At 44.2% G+C, this 18363-nt stretch overlaps 1 long non-coding RNA gene across 1 annotated transcript in view; it reads left to right on the forward strand.

Annotated features, from left to right (window-relative positions):
- The window catches only part of LOC129699404 (uncharacterized), an 81870-nt gene extending 65244 nt beyond the window's left edge, over positions 1-16626 (forward strand). The window contains exons 3-4 of the long non-coding RNA XR_008723840.1: positions 1806-2018; positions 12904-16626. This is a non-coding gene — a long non-coding RNA (uncharacterized LOC129699404). The remainder of the gene's footprint in view (positions 1-1805; positions 2019-12903) is intronic.
- Positions 16627-18363: the final 1737 nt, after the last annotated feature.

Here is an 18363-nt window from a genome sequence, read left to right on the forward strand (position 1 = left end):
GACAGGGATGACTCTACCTCTCATCTCCAACATTGCTCCTCCTCATAGACTCATACTGCCAGCTTTCCACCCTCTCTGGATCTTTTATTTCCAGCTACTCAGGCGTCATGCATCTTAAGAAGGGTCCTAACCTGAAACGTCGCCTGTGAATGTTGAATAGCTTGAAAATTAATTGAAAAACACAGTATGGAAACAGGCCCTTTGGCCCACCATGACCATCGATTACCCGTTCACACTAATCCTATGTTATTACACTTTCGCATCCACTCCCTACAGACTGGCGACAAGCTACAGAACCCAATTAACCTGCAACCCACATTTCTTTGGGATGTGGGAGGAAACCGTAACACCCGGAGGAAATCCATGCGACCACAGTGAGAATGTGCAAACTCTACACAGATAGCACCCATAGTCAGCATCAAATATGGGTCTCTGATGCTGTGAGGCAGCAGTTCTATTCAATTCAATTCAATTCAATTCAATTCAACTTTAATGTCATTGCACAGATACAAGTATGGGTACAACGAAATGCAGTTTACCGTCAGTCCGTAGTATAGTGCAATATAGAAATAAAAATACAGAATAATCAAACAATGTGGACGGAGAGACTGGAGAAATCTATCGGCGGGACTATAATCCGAGTTCAGCAATGTGATGGTATTATTGTAGAAGCTGTTGCTCATCCTACTAGTACGAGACCTGAGGCTCCTGTACCGCCTCCCTGATGGGAGGAGGGCAAACAGTCCATGGTTGGGGTGGGAGGGGTCTTTAATGATCTTCCCGGCCCGTCTCAGACACCGTTTTCGGTGGAGGGCACCCATGGCAGGGAGCGGGGCACCGATGATGTACTGCGCGGTTTTCATCACCCGTTGTAGTGCCTTCCTGTCCGCTACGGTGCAACTGCTGTACCATACCGTGAAGCAGGTGGTCAGGATGCTTTCGATGGTACAGCAGTAAAAGTTGGTCAGGATCTGGGGGGACAGGTGAGCTTTCTTGAGCCTCTTCAGGAAGTAAAGGCGCTGCTGCGCCTTTTTGATCAGCTTGGAGGTGTTGAGGGACCAGGACAGATCCTCCGAGATGTGTACCCCGAGGAATTTGTAGTTGCAGACGCGCTCCACCTCAGTCCCGTTTATATGGATGGGGGTATGTCTGCCCCTCTGATCTTCCTGAAGTCGACAATAATTTCCTTCGTCTTCTTGGAGTTGAGGACGAGGTTATTGTTGGCACACCAGGTTGTCAGGTGCTGGACCTCATCCCTGTAGGCTGACTCGTCGTTGTCACTGATCAGTCCTACCACCGTGGTGTCGTCGGCAAATTTAATGATGGCGTTGGATCCATTCTTAGGGATGCAGTCATGGGTGAAGAGGGAGTAGAGGAGAGGGCTGAGCACACAGCCCTGAGGCACGCCGGTGTTCAGTGTTATAGTGGAGGAGGTGAGGTTGTTGACCCTAACAGACTGCGGTCTGTTGGTGAGGAAATCCAGTGTCCAGTTGCAGAGGGAGGTGGAGATGCCAAGTCCGCTGTTTGGTGATCAAGCTGGCGGGGATGACAATGTTAAAGGCAGAGCTGAAATCAATGAACAGCAACCTGATGTAGGTGTTACTGCTGTCCAGGTGGGTCAGGGTAGAGTGTAGGGCCGCCGATATGGCGTCCTCTGTAGACCTGTTGGTCCGGTAGGCAAACTGATGGGGGTCCAGTGTGGGGGGGAGGCTTGCTTTGAGGTGAGCCTCTACCAATTGTCCTCCAGGGATGCTGCCTGTTCTACTGAGTTATTCCAGCACTTTGTGTTTCTTTTACAAAATCAGAGATGCTGGAAGAACTCAGCCGGTCAAGAGGAAAGAGAAAAAAAGTCGGCGTTTCAGTTCTGCATCTCTCCCTCAGAAGGAGCCTCAGCAAACGGACTTAATTGGAACCACAGCACGCTCACAATGTCAGCCCAGATCATGCTTAAAGGGCTGTATTCAAACCCACCAGCGTCTGACTCAGTGCTCCTCAACAAGGCACAGCAGACACTCAAGGTGAGCTCCAACATTCAAATTAAGTACACTTCTGCTATAACACTTCAATAAAGCAAATTAGATATAAATGGAGAGGTGAAGGATGGAACTCTATTTGTATTATGTCGGCCGAATTGGTTGTAATGCAATTTTAGTCAGTAACTAGAAAAATATTTTAGATTCCTTTGGAAATGGACAAGCAGAACATATGCAGTCTTGGAAAAAACACGGTAATCAGATATCATTGTCTGTTAAAATCATTGCGCACCGGTTTCACCGCGGGAGGCCATTGAAGGGATCGTCATATGTAACTTCCGTTATCTTCAACACAACACTGCTGCCAGATTCCTGTTCAGTTCTCCTTTCAGTGGCCTGAAGAGAACATTTCCTCTGTGAACTCCCTGGCTCACACTTCCATCTCCACCAACACCCGCTCTGTGTTTAATGGCATCTTCCCATGCAACTGCAGGAGGTGCGACACTGCTCTTTTATCTTCTCCCAGACATGCCTTTCAGATTATGCAATTATTTTTCCAATTCAATGTGATGTCTCCTCATAAAGATACTTCTGTGTCCAAGAGTGAGACTGAATTATATTATCTCACTGGTGCCAGGCCGGGATGTCTCGGATCGGGTACAAAATGTTACGTAGGGGGAGAGAAATTAGACAGAGGTCATACTACATATAGGTAGAGAGGGAAGAGCTCTTACAAAGTCAATTTAGGGAGTTAGGCCAAAGATTAAAAAGCAGGACCTCGAGGGTTATATATCAGGATAATCCCCAATATCTCATGTGCCACAAGATCAAACTTTTCCGATATAACAGATGAAAAAGTGACTAAAGAGCTTTTGCAGGATGGAAGGCTTTAGGCACTTGAATCATTGGGATGGATTCTGAGATAGATGGGTCATGTAGAATAAGGACATGCTGTACCTAAGCTGGAATGGCACGCATATCCTTGCAGTGAGATTTAGTCAGGCTTCCAGGATGGTTCAAAATGAATTTGGCAAAAGGGGTGGAGAGCATTGTAGCAGTGCAGCAGATGGAGAGAACAATGCAGCGGATAATTCAAGCAAGTCCAGGAGGTAGAGGTAAGTTAGAAAGAATAGAAGGACAGGAGGGGGTCATCTGTATTTACTGTTCTGCAAGGAACCTCACAGGTAAGTCAGGTAAAGTCAGAAGAGGGATCTGCAATTAGAGTCATAGCGTCATTGAGCCAGCATGGAAACAAACCCTATTGCTCAACTAATCCATATTCACCAAGATGCTTTATCTAAGCTAGTCCCATTTGCTTGTAATAAAAAGAAACTTCAGATACTGGTTTATACCAAATATAGGCACAAAATGCTGAAGTACCTCAGCTAGTCTCTGGAGAAATTGGATAGGGTTGGAGAGATTTTTGATTGGAGAAAGGTTAACTTTGAGGAGATGTGAAAGGATTTAAAAGGAGTGAATTGGTTTATGGGAAAGATGTAGAAGAGAAATGGAGGACATTTAAAGGTGAAATTTTAAGAGTACAGAATCTTTATGTCCCTGTTCGGTTGAAAGGAAAGAGTAATAATTGGAAAGAGCCATGGTTTTCAAGTGAAATTGGACACGGTTCGGAAAAAGAAAGATCTTCAATAATTATAGGCAGCATGGAGTAAATGAGGTGCTAGAGGAGTATAAAGAATGTAAAAATAATCCTAAGAAAGAAATTAGAAAAGTTAAAAGAAGATATGAGTTTGCTTTGGCAAGTAAGGTGAAATTAAATCCAAAGGGTTTCTACAGCTATATTAATAGCAAAAGGATAATGAGGGATAAAATTGGTCCATTAGAGAGTCAGAGTGGACAGCTATCTGCAGAACCAAAAGAGATGGGGGAGATATTGAACAATCTTTTTACTTCGGTATTCACCAAGGAGAAGGATATTGAATTATGTGACATAAGGGAAACAAGTAGAGTAGTTATGGAAACTATGAGGATCAAAGGAAGTACTGACTTTTGAAAAATATAAAAGTGGATAAGTCTCCAGGTCAAGACAGGATATTCCCTAGGACATTTAGTATAGAAATAGCAGGGGCTATGACAGAAATATTTCAAATGTCATTAGAAACGGGAATGATGCCGGAGGATTGGCGTAGTGCGCATGTTGTTCCAATGTTTAAAAAGGGTTCTAAGAGTAAACCTAGCAATTATAGAACTGTTAGTTTGATGTCAGTGGTGGAAAAATTAATGGAAAGGATACTTAGAGATAATATATATAAGCATCTGGATAAACAGGGTCTGATTAGGACCAGTCAACATGGATTTGTGCGTGGAAGGTCAAGTTTGACTAATCTTCTTGAATTTTTTGAAGAGGTTACTAGGGAAGTTGATGAGGGTGAAGCGGTGGGTGTTGTCTATATGGACTTCAGTAAGGCCTTTGACAAGGTTCCACATGGTAGGTTGGTTAAGAAGGCTCAATTGTTTGGTATTAATAGTGGAGTAGCAAGATGGATTCAACAGTGGCTGAATGGGAGATGCCAGATAGTAATGGTGGATAACTGTTTGTCAAGTTGGAGGCCGGTGACTAGTGGGGTGCCTCAGGGATCTGTGTTGGGTCCACTGTTGTTTGTCATATACATCAATGATCTGGATGATGGTGTGGTAAATTGGATTAGTAAGTATGCAGATGATACTAAGATAGATGGTGTTGTGGATAATGAAGTAGATTTTCAAAGTCCACAAATAGATTTAGGCCATTTGGAAGAGTGGACTGAAAGATGGCAGTCTTTTAATGCTGGCACTCATAATGCTGATAAGTGTGAGGTGCTACATCTTTGCAGGCCAAATCAAAATAGGACGTACATGGTAAATGGTAGCGAATTGAGGAATGCAGTTGAACAGAGTGATCTAGGAATAGCTGTGCATAGTTCCCTGAAGGTGGAATCTCATGTAGGTAGGGTGGTAAAGAAAACTTTTGGTGTGCTGGCCTTTATAAATCAGAGCATTGAGTATAGAAGTTGGGGTGTAATGTTAAAATTGTACAAAGCATTGGTAAGTCCAATTCTGGAGTATGGTGTACAATTTTGGTCGCCAAATTATGGGAAAGATGTCAACAAAATAGAGAGAGTACAGAGGAGGTTTACTAGAATGTTGTCTGGGTTTCAGCAACTAAGTTACAGAGAAAGGTTGAACAAGTTAGGTCTTTATTCTTTGGAGCGCAGAAGGTTAAGGGGGGACTTGATAGAGGTCTTTAAAATGATGAGAGGGATAGACAGAGTTGACGTGGATAAGCTTTATCCATTGAGAGTAGGGAAGATTCAAACAAGAGGACATGACTTGAGAATTAAGGGACAAAAGTTTAGGGGTAACATGAGGGGGAACTTCTTTACTCAGAGAGTGGTAGCTGTGTGGAATGAGCTTCCAGTGGAAGTGGTGGAGGCAGGTTTGATTTTATCATTTAAAAATAAATTGGATAGGTATATGGACGGGAAAGGAATGGAGGGTTATGGTCTGAGTGCAGGTAGATGGGACTAGGTAAGTGTTCTGCACGGACTAGAAGGGCCGAGATGGACTGTTTCTTTGCTGTAATTGTTATATGGTTATATGGTTATATTGTGACATTTCGGGTTGGGACCCTCTCTCAAACTGATTGTAGGGAGCGGTGCTTGGCCCATACCCCTCCAAACCGTTCCTATTCTTGTACTTGTCCAAATGTCTTTTTAATGTTGTTATTGTGTATGCCTTGATTACTTCCTCTGGTACCTCATTCCATATACCCTCTACTTTCTATGTGAAAATGCTGTTCCTTAAGGGCCTGTCCCACTTAGCCGTCATTTACGCGACAGGCCAGTAGTGACATCATGCGCCCGCACAGCCGTCTGGAGTGCGTGATGTCATTTGAAGATAGACACAAAATGCAGGAGTAATTCAGCAGGACTGGCAGCATCTCTGGAGAGAAGGAATGGGTGACGTTTCGAGTCAAGACCCTTCTTCAGACTGAAGAAGTGTCTCAACCCGAAACATCTGGCGTTTAACAGTGACACCCCCACTGTCTCATGGAATGCGGAGATTTTAATAGGTTTTTTTTCATGGAATTTCAAAATCCGGATTATAAAACATGGGGGGGGGGGGGAATTGTCCTCAACCTCTCATAACATGGGAGGAATATGCCCCCCCACTCCCCTCAGGATTTCTGCCCATGGGCTCCACAGTCAAAAAGGCCCAACAGCGGATGCACTTCCTGCAGCAGCTGAGAAAACACAATCTGCCAAAGGCAATGATGGTTCAGTTTTATACTGTCATCATCGAGTCTGTCCTCACCTTCTCCATCATGGTCTGGTTTGGCTCAGCCACCAAGCATGACATCCGGAGGCTGCAGTGCATCGTTCGATCAGCCAAGAAGGTTGTTGGCTGCAACCTTCCCCCCATCGACGATCTGTGCACTGCAAGGGTCAGGAAGCGAACGGGTAAGATCATCTCTGACCCCTCTCATCCTGGCCACAAATCCTTTGAAGCACTTCCCTCTGGAAAGCGACTCCGGACTGTCAAAGCCACCACACCAGCCAGACATAAAAACAGCTTTTTTCCACGAGCAGTAGCTCTATTCAATAACCAAAAGTCTATAGCCCCCTTTTGCTCTGGTATTTTATTTTATTCTTCACATGTTTAAATTATAATGTTTTACTCTTAATTGTTTACTGTATATCGTATTGTTAAAGCACCAAGGCAAATTCCTTGTATGTATACATACTTGGCAAATACAATGGATTAAATTCAAGTTTAACAAGCTATCACAGCATTAGATCATCAATGGCAGAATGGCAAAAGATTTGCACAGATTATAAAGGCTGAAAGAAAACACGGTGCTCAGGATGGGATTTGCAGGCCCATGCTAATCCAGGGCATCTTCATGTTATCGTTTCATGGTATGCAGACATTACGGGACGCAAACGTTTATTACTCATTACTAAATGCCATTTCAGAGGATAATTAATGTCAACTACATTGTTTTAGGTCCCGAGTCATATCTAGACTAGACTGGATAAAGACGGGTGATTGCCCTCCCTGAAGGATAAGATTTTGCCAATCGTAGTCTGAAGAAGGGTTTTGACCCGAAACGTTGCCTATTTCTTTCACTCCATAGATGCTGCCGCACCTGCTGAGTTTCTCCAGCATTTTTGTCTACCTTCGATTTTCCAGCATCTGCAGTTCCTTCTTAAACAATGTAGTTTAATGATTGTCAGTTATGATTCTATTTTGTTTATTATAGATTTACTTAAATTACTGTCATTAATTTACTCAGCTTCCGTGTAAGGAATTTGAGCTCCCCCTGAGGCATTGTTTATCCATGTCCATGGATTATAGATCCAATAAAACCAGAACATAAGGTTTCTGAAACTTTAAGGGATCTTAGTCTAAACACACTAGGAACACCAAGTGGCATTCCGGTTCCAAAAATGATAGGAAACACCTGAAAAAATGCAAAGACAATTTAAAACTAAAACTCTTCCGATAAATATTATGCCGGGGGCTAATTTCTTTGGGGGAAGAGGGATGTGCACATAAATATAAGAGATGTTTCAAGCAGGGGCAATAAATTAGGGAGAGAAAATTCAATTAGGAATCAGGAGACATTTCTTCACTCAAAGTATGAAACTTACTCCCACAGTAAATAGAGTCTTAGAGTAATACAGGAAACAGGCCTTTCAGCCTAACTCGCTCACACCGGCCAACAATGTCTCAGCTACACTAGTCCCACTTGCCTGCACTTGGTCCATATCCCTCCAAACCTGTCCTATCCATGTACCTGTCTATAATTTTTAAATGATGTCCCAGCCTCAACTACCTCCTCTGGCAACTTGTTCCATATACCTAGCACCCTTTGTGTGAAATAGTTACCCCTCAGATTCCTATTAAATCTTTTCCCCTTCACCTTGAACCTATGTCCTCTGGTCCTCGATTCCCCTACTCTGGGCAAAAGACTCTGCATCTATTCCTCTATGGTTTTATATACCTCATCCTCCTACGCTCAATGGAATAGAGACACAGCCTACTCAACCTCGCCCTATAACTCACAGCCTGGCAACATCCTCGTAAATCTTTTCTGAACCCTTTCAAGCTTGACAATATATTTCCTATAACATGGTGCCCAGAACTGAACACAATATTCTAAATGCGTTCTCACCAACGTCTTATACAACTACAACATGACTTCCCAAATTCTATACTCAGTACTCTGACTGCTGAAGGCCAAAGTGCCAAAAGTCTTTTTGACCACCATATCTACCTGTGACTCGACTTTCAAGGAAACATGCACCAGTACTCCGATATCCCTTTGCTCTACAACAATTCCCAGAGTCCTACCATATATTGTGTTGGGCCTGCCCTTGTTCCATGTTCCAAAGTGCAACATCTCACACTTCTCTGTATTGTATTCCATTCAACCATTCCTCCGCCCACCCGGCCAATCGATCCAGATCCTGCTGCAATCTTTCACAACCTTCTTCACTACCTGCAAAACCACTAACTTATGTATCATAGCAAACTTGTTAATCTTGCCCTGTATGTTCTCATCCAAATCATTGAAGTAGATGACAAACAGTAACGGGCCCAGCACCGATCCTTTGGCACACCACTAGTCACAGGCACCCAGTCTGAAAAACACCCTTCCACCATTACCCTCTGCTTCCTTCCATGACACCAATTTGCAATTGAGACAAAAGACAAAAAAAAGGTATTGGTAGTGGTTTATTATTGTCAAACGGCAACTCATTAAACACAAGATGGACCTTTTGTTCAATCTGAGTAGAATTTGCACATTCTCCCTGTGACCCCATGGGCTCCCATTAGATCAGGGGTCAGCAACCTACTCCCCACAATTATCCGGGCTGCAGGCGTATTTTTTTTCCCGTCATCTACACTTCTTTAGACTGTTTAATATTAACTGCAACATAAAGACTTGCTTTAATGCTCCTAGCAATCCTGTTTGCTGATACAAAAAATCGGAACTGATATAATCCCACGAACTGGGCAAAAGGTTAGTTGGATTGGTGGACGCGTTACACTGATGTAAAAATGCAGTTGCAGTTGCAGCGGATGCAGTGCCTAGTACTCAGCGCACCCCGGAACCATCCGTACCCGCACTTCACCCGGGGGAGGGTCACGGCCAAGGCCACCCTCCTCAAAGATGGTGGCGCTGCTGGTCGTCGGAATCCAGCGGTAAATAGATGGAACTAGACCTTGGAGAGGAGGGGAGGGAGGGGATGGGGAAAGGGAGAGAGGGGAGGAGAGGGAGAGGTAGAGAGGGAATGGGGAAAGGGAAGGAGAAGGAGAGAGGAGGGGGAAGGACAGAGGGAGGAAGGAGAAGTGGGGGAGGGAGGGGAGGAGAAGTGGGGGGAGGAAAAAGGGGGGAGGAGAGAAAAGGGGGGGGGGTGAGGTGGAGGAGAGGGGTAGGAGGGGGGGGGGAGGTGGGAAGAGGGGGAGAGGTGAAGGAATGAGGGGGAGGAGGGGAAGAGAAGTGGAGAGAGGGGGAGAGAGGGGGAGGTGGAGAGAGAGGGGGGGGCGAAGGGGTGCAGAGAGGGGGGAGGAATGAGGGGGTGGAGAGAAGGGAAGGGAAGGGGAGGAGGAGAAGAGTAGGAGAGGATTGGGATGGGAGGAGAGGGGGAAGAGAGAGGGGAGAGGTGGAGGAGATAGGGGGGGGAGGCGAGGTGGAGAGAGGGGGAGGGGAGGGGGGGAGGTGGAGAGACGGGGAGGAGACAGAGCGGGGCGGAGGGGAGTGGGGGAGGAGGGGAGGGGGAGGAGGGAGAGAGAGTAAATGGGGGAATGGGGAAGTGAGGGTAACAAAGGATCTGCATGAAGTTTAGGACCGAGAGGGGTGAGGGTAGTTTCAATACCAGTGTCTCAAACTAACTGCTATGTTCAGTAAACATACTATTGTTTAAATATATAAAAATGTAAAAATATAGTTAGTATGTATTATTACTACCATTTATTAACTATAGCGTTAGATGTGACCCGCCATCCACTCACAGACATGGGTCCTGGCCCCTGTGCAGAACAAGGTTGCGACCCCTGCATTAGATGCTCCAGGTTCTCCCATGAGCCAAAAAAGGTGATAAGGGGTTAACTGTCCTCAATTAGTTACTTAGCGTGGATAAGTATTAAAGGAATCAAAACAAGAACTGATGGTTATGGAAACTGGAGGATAGGGAGTAGGGCTGTTGGGATTGCTCTGCCGGGAGCCAGCAGGAGTCCGATGGACCGACTGATCTGTTTCCGTGTCATATGTTATAATTGTTAGGAAGATTTTCTTTTGTAGTTAATGATGTCCCCATCATTCTCACTCCCACTGGAGCCTATGCAGTAAAACGTCATTGACGGACAGATTTTCCCCTCCAGATTTGATTATTTTCTAGTCATACTCCAAGCGTGACATTTATCTGCGCTTTAGTTTTATTAACAGCTTGGAAATTATTTCTTTGAAATAAAACAGATTTGCTCCATTGCCAGGGAATTGCAACACTCACCAAGACTAATCCTCGGAACATTCTTGAGCATGATTTTCTCAAGCACTTATGATTAACAGTATGAAAACAAAGCAACAAGAAAAAAATGTTTCCGATTAAGGATGAAATAAGACTGCTTGGCCGATGATGGCAGAATTAATTAGGCAGTCAATCCCAGCTCATTTCAGCCTCTAAGATGAGAGTTAATTGCTTTAAAGTTTTGAATCCATGCTTTAATAACGATGTTTCCTTCAGGTCTGTCATTAAACCAGCACCAAGTTTCCAGATGTGAATAAACCTGTCAGGAAAGAGACTGATAACTGTTATCAGTACATCAGTTCACACTTTCCATCATCTCTGAGCCAAACATAAAGTGGCCAACTTTTTTTTTAAAGCTCAAATATTGGGATAACATTTTCACACAGTGTCAATGATGGTTGTGTGGGTGGTATTCCCCTTTTCTTGAGTTACAAGGATCTTATTCACCCAGGGAATGAAGAATCTTTGGACCCCTCCGCCCAAGAGTGCAGCAGAGGTTCAGTAACTGAGCATATTCGAGACAGATTGCTGATTTATGACACACAGGATGTAGGATGAGAGCAGGGATAAGTGCCCCTAATGCAAAAGATGTTATGAGTTTAAATCCCATTCCAAAGGAATACAAGGGGGTGCAGAGAGTGGTGGACTTAGACTGGCCCAACACAGGCATAACCCTCTCGACCATTGAGAGCATCTACATGAGGTGCTGACTGGTGTCAGGGGTCATGGGGAGAAGACATGAGAATGGGGTTAAGAAGGAAAGGTAGATCAACCATGATTGAATTGGGTAGTAGTAGATGGGCCAAATGGCATTATTTTGTTCCTATCACATGAACACGAAGAAGGCTGTGTCTGTCATCAAGGAAGCCCAGTATTCAGGCGATGTCCTCTTTTCGCTGTCGCCGTCAGGAAGGAGGTACAGAGGCCTGAAGACCCATTCCACCTTGTTCAGAATCAGCTACTTTTCAACATCCTTCATGTTCTTGAGCCAATCTGTATGATCCTAATCACAATGAGAACACAATGGACCGCCTCTTGCAAACATGAACTTATTTTCTAATTGTGTCTTGCACTAATGTCTTCTTGTTTCCACAGTCCCTTTCTTTTCACTATCTCACAAAATTAATGTGAAAATTACATTTCATTTATGTTTTGTATGCTGTCTGTCTGTCCATGTGCCTGTACAAGCAACATTTTCATTGTGTTAGTATCTTGCTGCACTTAAGCATATGACTATAAATTCGACTAGATTTTTGATTTCTATTGACACAGCTAGAAAAACATGACAATCACAGTGAATGTCTATTAGTACAGAAGAAAAAGTATTGATTCACTCAATGGGTCAGGCAGCACTTCTGCAGGACAAGGATAGGCAACGTTTGGGCTGAGGCCTTTCTTTAGATTCCTGCTTGACCCACTGAGTTACTCCAGTACTTTGTGTTCTCTGTAAGATTCCAGCATCTGCAGTTCATGTGTCTCTTCTGGACATCTATTAGCACGGGTATGACTATAAACAACCTCAATATCAATAAAACCAAAGTGGGGTAATACTTGGTAATTATCCTACAAAATAAATTTCCCCTAAGTCAAGGGATTGAATTGAAGAATCACCTCACTGAACATTTGCATCTATACCTCTCATCTTTAAGACGTTCTCTAATCCTCCAACTTTGGCGGCCAACATATATTACTAGTTTAGTTTATTGTAACGTGTGATGAGGCACAGTGAAAAGCTTTTTTGTTGCCTGCCACCCAGTCAGCAGAAAGACTATACATGATCACAATCAAGCCATCCACAGTGTATAGATGTAGGATAAAGGGAATAATGTTTAGTGCAAGATAAAGTCCAGTATAGTCCAAATAAAGATAGTCCGCGGGTCTGCAATGAGGTAGCTGGTAAGTCAGGACTGCTCTCTAGTTAGTGATAGGTCATTCCTTCTTCTCCCTGCTCCCATCAGGCAGAAGATACAGAAGCATACTATCTGACTCAGGAACAGCTTCTTCCCCTCAGACTTATCAAAGTTATCAGACTTCTGAATGGTCCTTTCACAAGCTAGGGTACACTAACCATTCTCCAACCTGCCTGTTACGGACATTGGACTTTTTCTCTGAAACTGCTATGCTGCAATGCTGAGAAACTATGTTCTGTACTCTGGTTTCTTTCTCTTTACTCTACCTTTTATACTGGTGTTTGGCTCAATTATATTCATTAATAGTATTATCTGATTTTTTGGGATGGCTTGCAACAAAAAACCTTCCACTGTACCTCAGTATAAGTGACAATAATAAACCTAACCTATGCCTAAATGCTGGAAATATGAAAAGAAAAATACAGAAATGGCTGGAAATGCTCAGCAGGTCAGGCAGAAGCATTAACCGTGTCTCTTTCTCCACAGATGCTGTCTGACCTGCCGACTGTTTCCAGCATATTCAGTTCGATACAAATACTAATTGTTTGAGATCCGAAGTGAACCATTCTTCAGATACCGCTTCTGGAGACCATATCCAGCTATTTGTCACCCATGGCGGTAAGGTCGAGGGGGAGGTCTCTGACAAAGAGTAATCCAACCAAGACCTCAACGCTGGACTAGGCGGAGGATGATGGCACAGTTTACTGGAGCGTCAAAACAGCTGGGAAAGCGGATGAAGGCTGCAGCAGAAAAGGGTCTCCATTCGTTTTGGACTCCATGCTACTGGATCCTGACCAGATCTGTCAAGGACCGTGTGGTGGCTGTTTGTGCACCAGTCTCCTCACGTTAAACAAAGTCACGCACAGGTGTCCTCCATATAGGGAATCCACCCTAACACCCTGGATGGTTCTATGGTGATCAGCAAGTCTTCTTCATTTGCTTTGAGTTTTAATTTTGTTGACTTTCCATGAGGTAAAGCCTCCTATGTCTTTCAGGCACACATTTTCAGAGACATGAGCTGCTTTAAAGATGCATCCCTCAGGATTCCAGAGGCAGAATCTCTCATCCTGTCCTCAGAATAACTGTTGAAACAGCTGGGAAAGGATCATGGGGAATCAAAATTCCCTGAAGTTTCCATTGACACGCACAGCACACACAGACAGAACATGTTAAACTTTGAACCTTCACACAAGCCACTGGCACTATTAAAGCCGACAGTTGATGCAGAATTCAGATTAATATCTAAAACTCAAACATGTCATCACATTAGAAATCTGTTCTTGAGACGCACCAAAGATAGCAACCTTACAGACTACAAACAAACGCTGAGAGTAACATAACACACTGATGAAGATTAAGTTACTTGACTAACAGCCAGTGTTCTGGACTTTGCATTGGAGGCTAAGGGGAGACTTGAGAGAAGTTTATAAAATTGTGAGACGTACAGGGTAAACATTCCGAGCCTTTTTCCCAATGAGTGGAAATGTCAAACACTAAATGTCATAGGTTTAAGGTAAGGTTGGGAAGTTAAAAGGTGAAGTATGAGACAACCGTGCCTAGAACACCAGGGGTCTTGATACAATAGTGATGTTTAAGAAGCATTGGGAGGATATGGATCATGAGCAGGCAGATGGAATTAGTTTAATTTGGCTTCATGGTTGGCACGAATACGGTAGGCCAAAGGGCCTGTTTCTGCACTGTACTGTTCTAAAAGCTATATAATATGCTCTATTGATTCAGAGATGTGAGTTCAAATTCCACCAGAGCAGCTGGAGAAATTAATGTCAAGTTATTTAAAATTAAAAATAATTAACTTCCAAAATATCCAATATCCTTGCAGGTCTGTTTGCTAGTGCCACATGGGTGGGTTTAAACTAGATTGGTGGGGGTGACGGGTGGAGGTCAAGATCCAATGCAGCAAATGAGAAGCTGAAAGTCGGTATGGAAGGTTTAGTTTAGTTTAGCTTAGTCTAGAGATACAGCGTGGAAACAGGCCCTTCAGCCCACCGGGTCCGCGCAGACCAGCAATCCCCGCACATTAACGCTATCCTACACCCACGAGGGACAATTTTTACATTTACGAAGTCAATTAACCTACAAACCTGTACGTCTTTGGAGTGTGGGAGGAAACTGAAGATCTTGGAGAAAACCCACGCAGATCACGGAGAGAACGTTCAAACTCCATACAGCACCCGCAGTCAGGATCGAAACCGGGTCTCCAGCGCTGCATTCGCTGTAAGGCAGCAGCTCTACCGTTGCACCACCGTGACCGTCCAAGGTGATTGAAGAAAGTTCAGTGGACAGAATAGGCAGGAGCACGGCAGAAAATGAGGAAGGACTGTAAGATTGAATTGCATTTATTTTAATGTGCGAGGCCCAATGGGTAAGCCGGAGTAGGTAGATGTGGCTGGGATGTTGTAGCCATTACAGAAGCCTGAGAGAGGGGCAGGACTGGCAGCTTAATGTTCCAGGGTACAAGTGTTTCAGGAGAGATAGTGGTGAAGGTAAAAGAGGAGAGGCTGTTGCTTTATTAACTAAGGTGATTGGCATAGCAGTTGTCTGAGATGACATCACTGATGGTTCGTCCAGTGATGGAATATGGTTAGAGCTGTGAAATAAAAAGGGGATGATCACCTTGTTGGGAGTGTAGTATAGGCCTCCAAATAGTCAATGGTAATTAAAAGAACAAGTGTTCCAGGTTGTCATAGTAGAGACTTTAATATAGATCAAAACTGCCATAGTGTCAAGGGCTTAGATGAGGTGGAATTTGATTCAATTGTTTTGATTCAATTTTATTGTCATTGTCTTCAAGTAAGAGCCAATGAAATGCTATTTCCCATACAGTCATACGAATAAAAAAAAATAAAACACAGAACACGATAGTCCCCAACACAAGCATCCCCACAGCGGCACCAAAGTTCCCCACTGTGAGGGAAGGAACCAAAGTCCAGTCAACCTCCTTGCTGATGTTCCCTGATGTTCACCCATCGTCATGGCCTCCTGAGCCCCCCGCAGTCGTCGCTACGGGCGGCCTGATGTTCAGGCCCTCTTGCCGGGAACGATGGAACCCCGATGTTGGGAGGAAGAACATCCTCAGCGGCCTGGACCTCTGAATCGGCCACCTCCCACCGGAGTCCACGGCTCCTGAAGTCCACAGGCCGAGCTGGGTGGAGATTCAATGCTGGCAGACCCTGGCAAAGGGTCCCAGGTCAGTGCCACCAACGTTGGGAGCTCCGCGAACTACAGCTCCGCGATGTTGATGCAGCAGGCCCAACACTCTGGAGCCTCAAACGGCGATCCCAGGTGACGCATCGCCAGCTCCGCGATGTATCCAGCGCTGCACCACCGCTGCTGATGCTCTGGTCTGGTCCCAGCAGGAAAGGCTGCGCCAATCAAGTTGGTAGGCCACGAGGAGGGGGGAGAGGCTCGACTCGGATAATAGGCGCATCCTCACCAGGAAGTGACTGAAGGACGGTTTCCCACTTACCCTACCGCCCTCCCACCACATAAAATACAACAAAAAAACATACTTTAAACATACTAAAAATGTTTAAAAAGATAAGAAGACAAACAGACTGCAGGCGGAGGCATCCATCAACAGCGCCACGGGATGTGGTGAATTTGTCAAAAGTGTTCAGAAAATTTCCTCAGGCAGTATGTCGAGGCCCCTACAAGTAAAAGGGCAAAGCAGGAGATAGCTCTGGCATAATGAAAATCCAAAGTAATGTTATATGTACATTAAGGGAAAGAGGGCCCCTTTGAAATCAAAGCATTCATCTCCATCTCCATGTGGAGTGACAGGAGATTTACAAGATCAAGACAATGATCATATCTTCTCTATTTTAACGTGGAGAAAATGATGAAGACAGGAACGAGACATTTAATGGCAATGTCTCAAAGACAATCCCTACAATAAACCCTTGCAATAACGGACGTCTACATAATGACTTTTGGTTGTAGCTGAACAAGGCTCCCATTGTACCGCCTCCCACTTGTGCCAGTTACCCACTGAGCTTGGTTCACGTTACGTGCTTCTGTTTGCGGGAGTGAAGAGAACGAGCAGCATGAAAGTGGTGTGAGTACCAGCCCTGTCCCTGGTCCAGTATCTCTGCTGCTCCCCAGACTGTGAATTCCCACTTGTTTAACCCTCCCGACACTACGTTTCTTCCCTCCTGGCCTTGGGTTAAACCTTATTCCCCCCCCCATCACTTGGTTATAGCAAATAAACAACAATAACGGGCACCATCCACTCCCCACAGCCCATAGTCCATTATAGCAAGGGTTTAGTGTCATATGCACAAGAAATTGCTGATAGTCCTAGCCATATGAAAGTACTGAAGACACTGTAAATCTCCCTGGCCTGAACAGATGTAGCCGAGGACATTGTTTGAAGCTGGAGAAGAAGTTACAGGCGTTCCTGGCTGAGTGATATGAATCATCATTAGACACGGGTGAGGTGCCAGAAGATGGGAAGGTGGCAAATTTTGTGCCTCTATTTAAGCAGGTCTGCCAGGAAAAACCAGGGATCTATAGACCAGTGAGTTGAAAACACGGAATGCTGGAGGAACTCAGCGGGCCAAGAAGCATCTGTGTGGGGAATGAACCAATGACATTTCAGGTTGGGACTCTTCTTCTGATTGGAATAGAGGGAAGAAAGCTGGAAAAGAGAGGTGGGGGTGGGACAAAGCCTGCAGAGTGATAGGTGGATACATGATTTGATTGGCAGATGGCTGAAATAAGTAACATATAAGAGGTAAAAAGGAGACAAAAGGGTGTCGGGTAAGAAGGGCAGAGGAGGAGTGAAATTTAAAGGTGGAGGAAATGTCGACTGCCCAGTCCATCCATAGATGTTGCCTGTCCTGCTGAGTTCCTCCAACACTTTGGTTCTTACTCAAGCTTTCTGGAGGAGAGAAGATATTTTACTCACTACCCTCTGTGTGAAGATATATTTTATGATTCAATCTGTGGAAGCCTTCATTAATGTTAAGGTTGTTCCTCCTTGTTCTCAATGCTCCTACCTTAATATGTATCAGTTGCTCAGTAGTCATAATAAGTTCATAAGTTCATGTTTTTGGAGCAGAATGAGGATATTTGGTCCATCAAGTCTGCTCCGCCCTTCAATCATCGCTGATCTATCTTTCCCTCTCAACCCCATTCTCCTGCCTTCTCCCCATAACCCCCGACACCCTTACTAATCAAGAATCTGTCAATCTCCTTAAAAATATCCATATCCACAGCTGTCTGCGGCAGTCCGAAAGTAGCCAGGAATCACAAAATATTATATTTGGATTACCACATGTTCTTTAAAATTCAAGATATAGTTATTGAAGACTGAACTTCAGAATGATTTTGTATCCAACCAGGAGTGTAATACACTGTGTACTTACTGTAAGAACTAGGATCAACAAAGGATACACAGTGGAGGAATGACACTAATGGTACCAATAAAATGGAATACCAATGCCGTTAGCCAACTGCATTTTAATTGATAAAATCAAGACTATGAGTCAGTTATTCCATCTTATTTACTTGCTTTGATGATTCATTCCATGTTTTTTGTTGAAATTGTAATTATTTCCAGAGTTGCCAAAAGCTAGCAAATCTGCAAACCACTATAATCAACATCAGTATTGAGCAGAAGCCTGCGGTTTTTAGGAGTTACTGAGAGAATTGCTCAAACGCCCCATGGAAAAACAAACTGCTAAACAAAATTCTAAAAATGTTTGCAACCTGTAAACAAAACATGAGATGCCTGAAATTCTCAGCTGGTCAGAAATTCTCAGCTAAGGAGAGAAAAATAGAACACTGTTTCAAGTTGATTGGCCCAGAGAAAAATGCTGAATATGAGCTCTGGTGAAATGTTTAGAGGTTTAGGTTTACAGGGATATTGGGCCAAACACAGGCAAGTGTGACTAGTGTAAAAGGGACAGTGTAGACAATAGACAA

This window comes from Leucoraja erinacea, chromosome 8, assembly GCF_028641065.1.
Source record: "Leucoraja erinacea ecotype New England chromosome 8, Leri_hhj_1, whole genome shotgun sequence".
Taxonomy (NCBI): Eukaryota; Metazoa; Chordata; class Chondrichthyes; order Rajiformes; family Rajidae; genus Leucoraja; species Leucoraja erinaceus.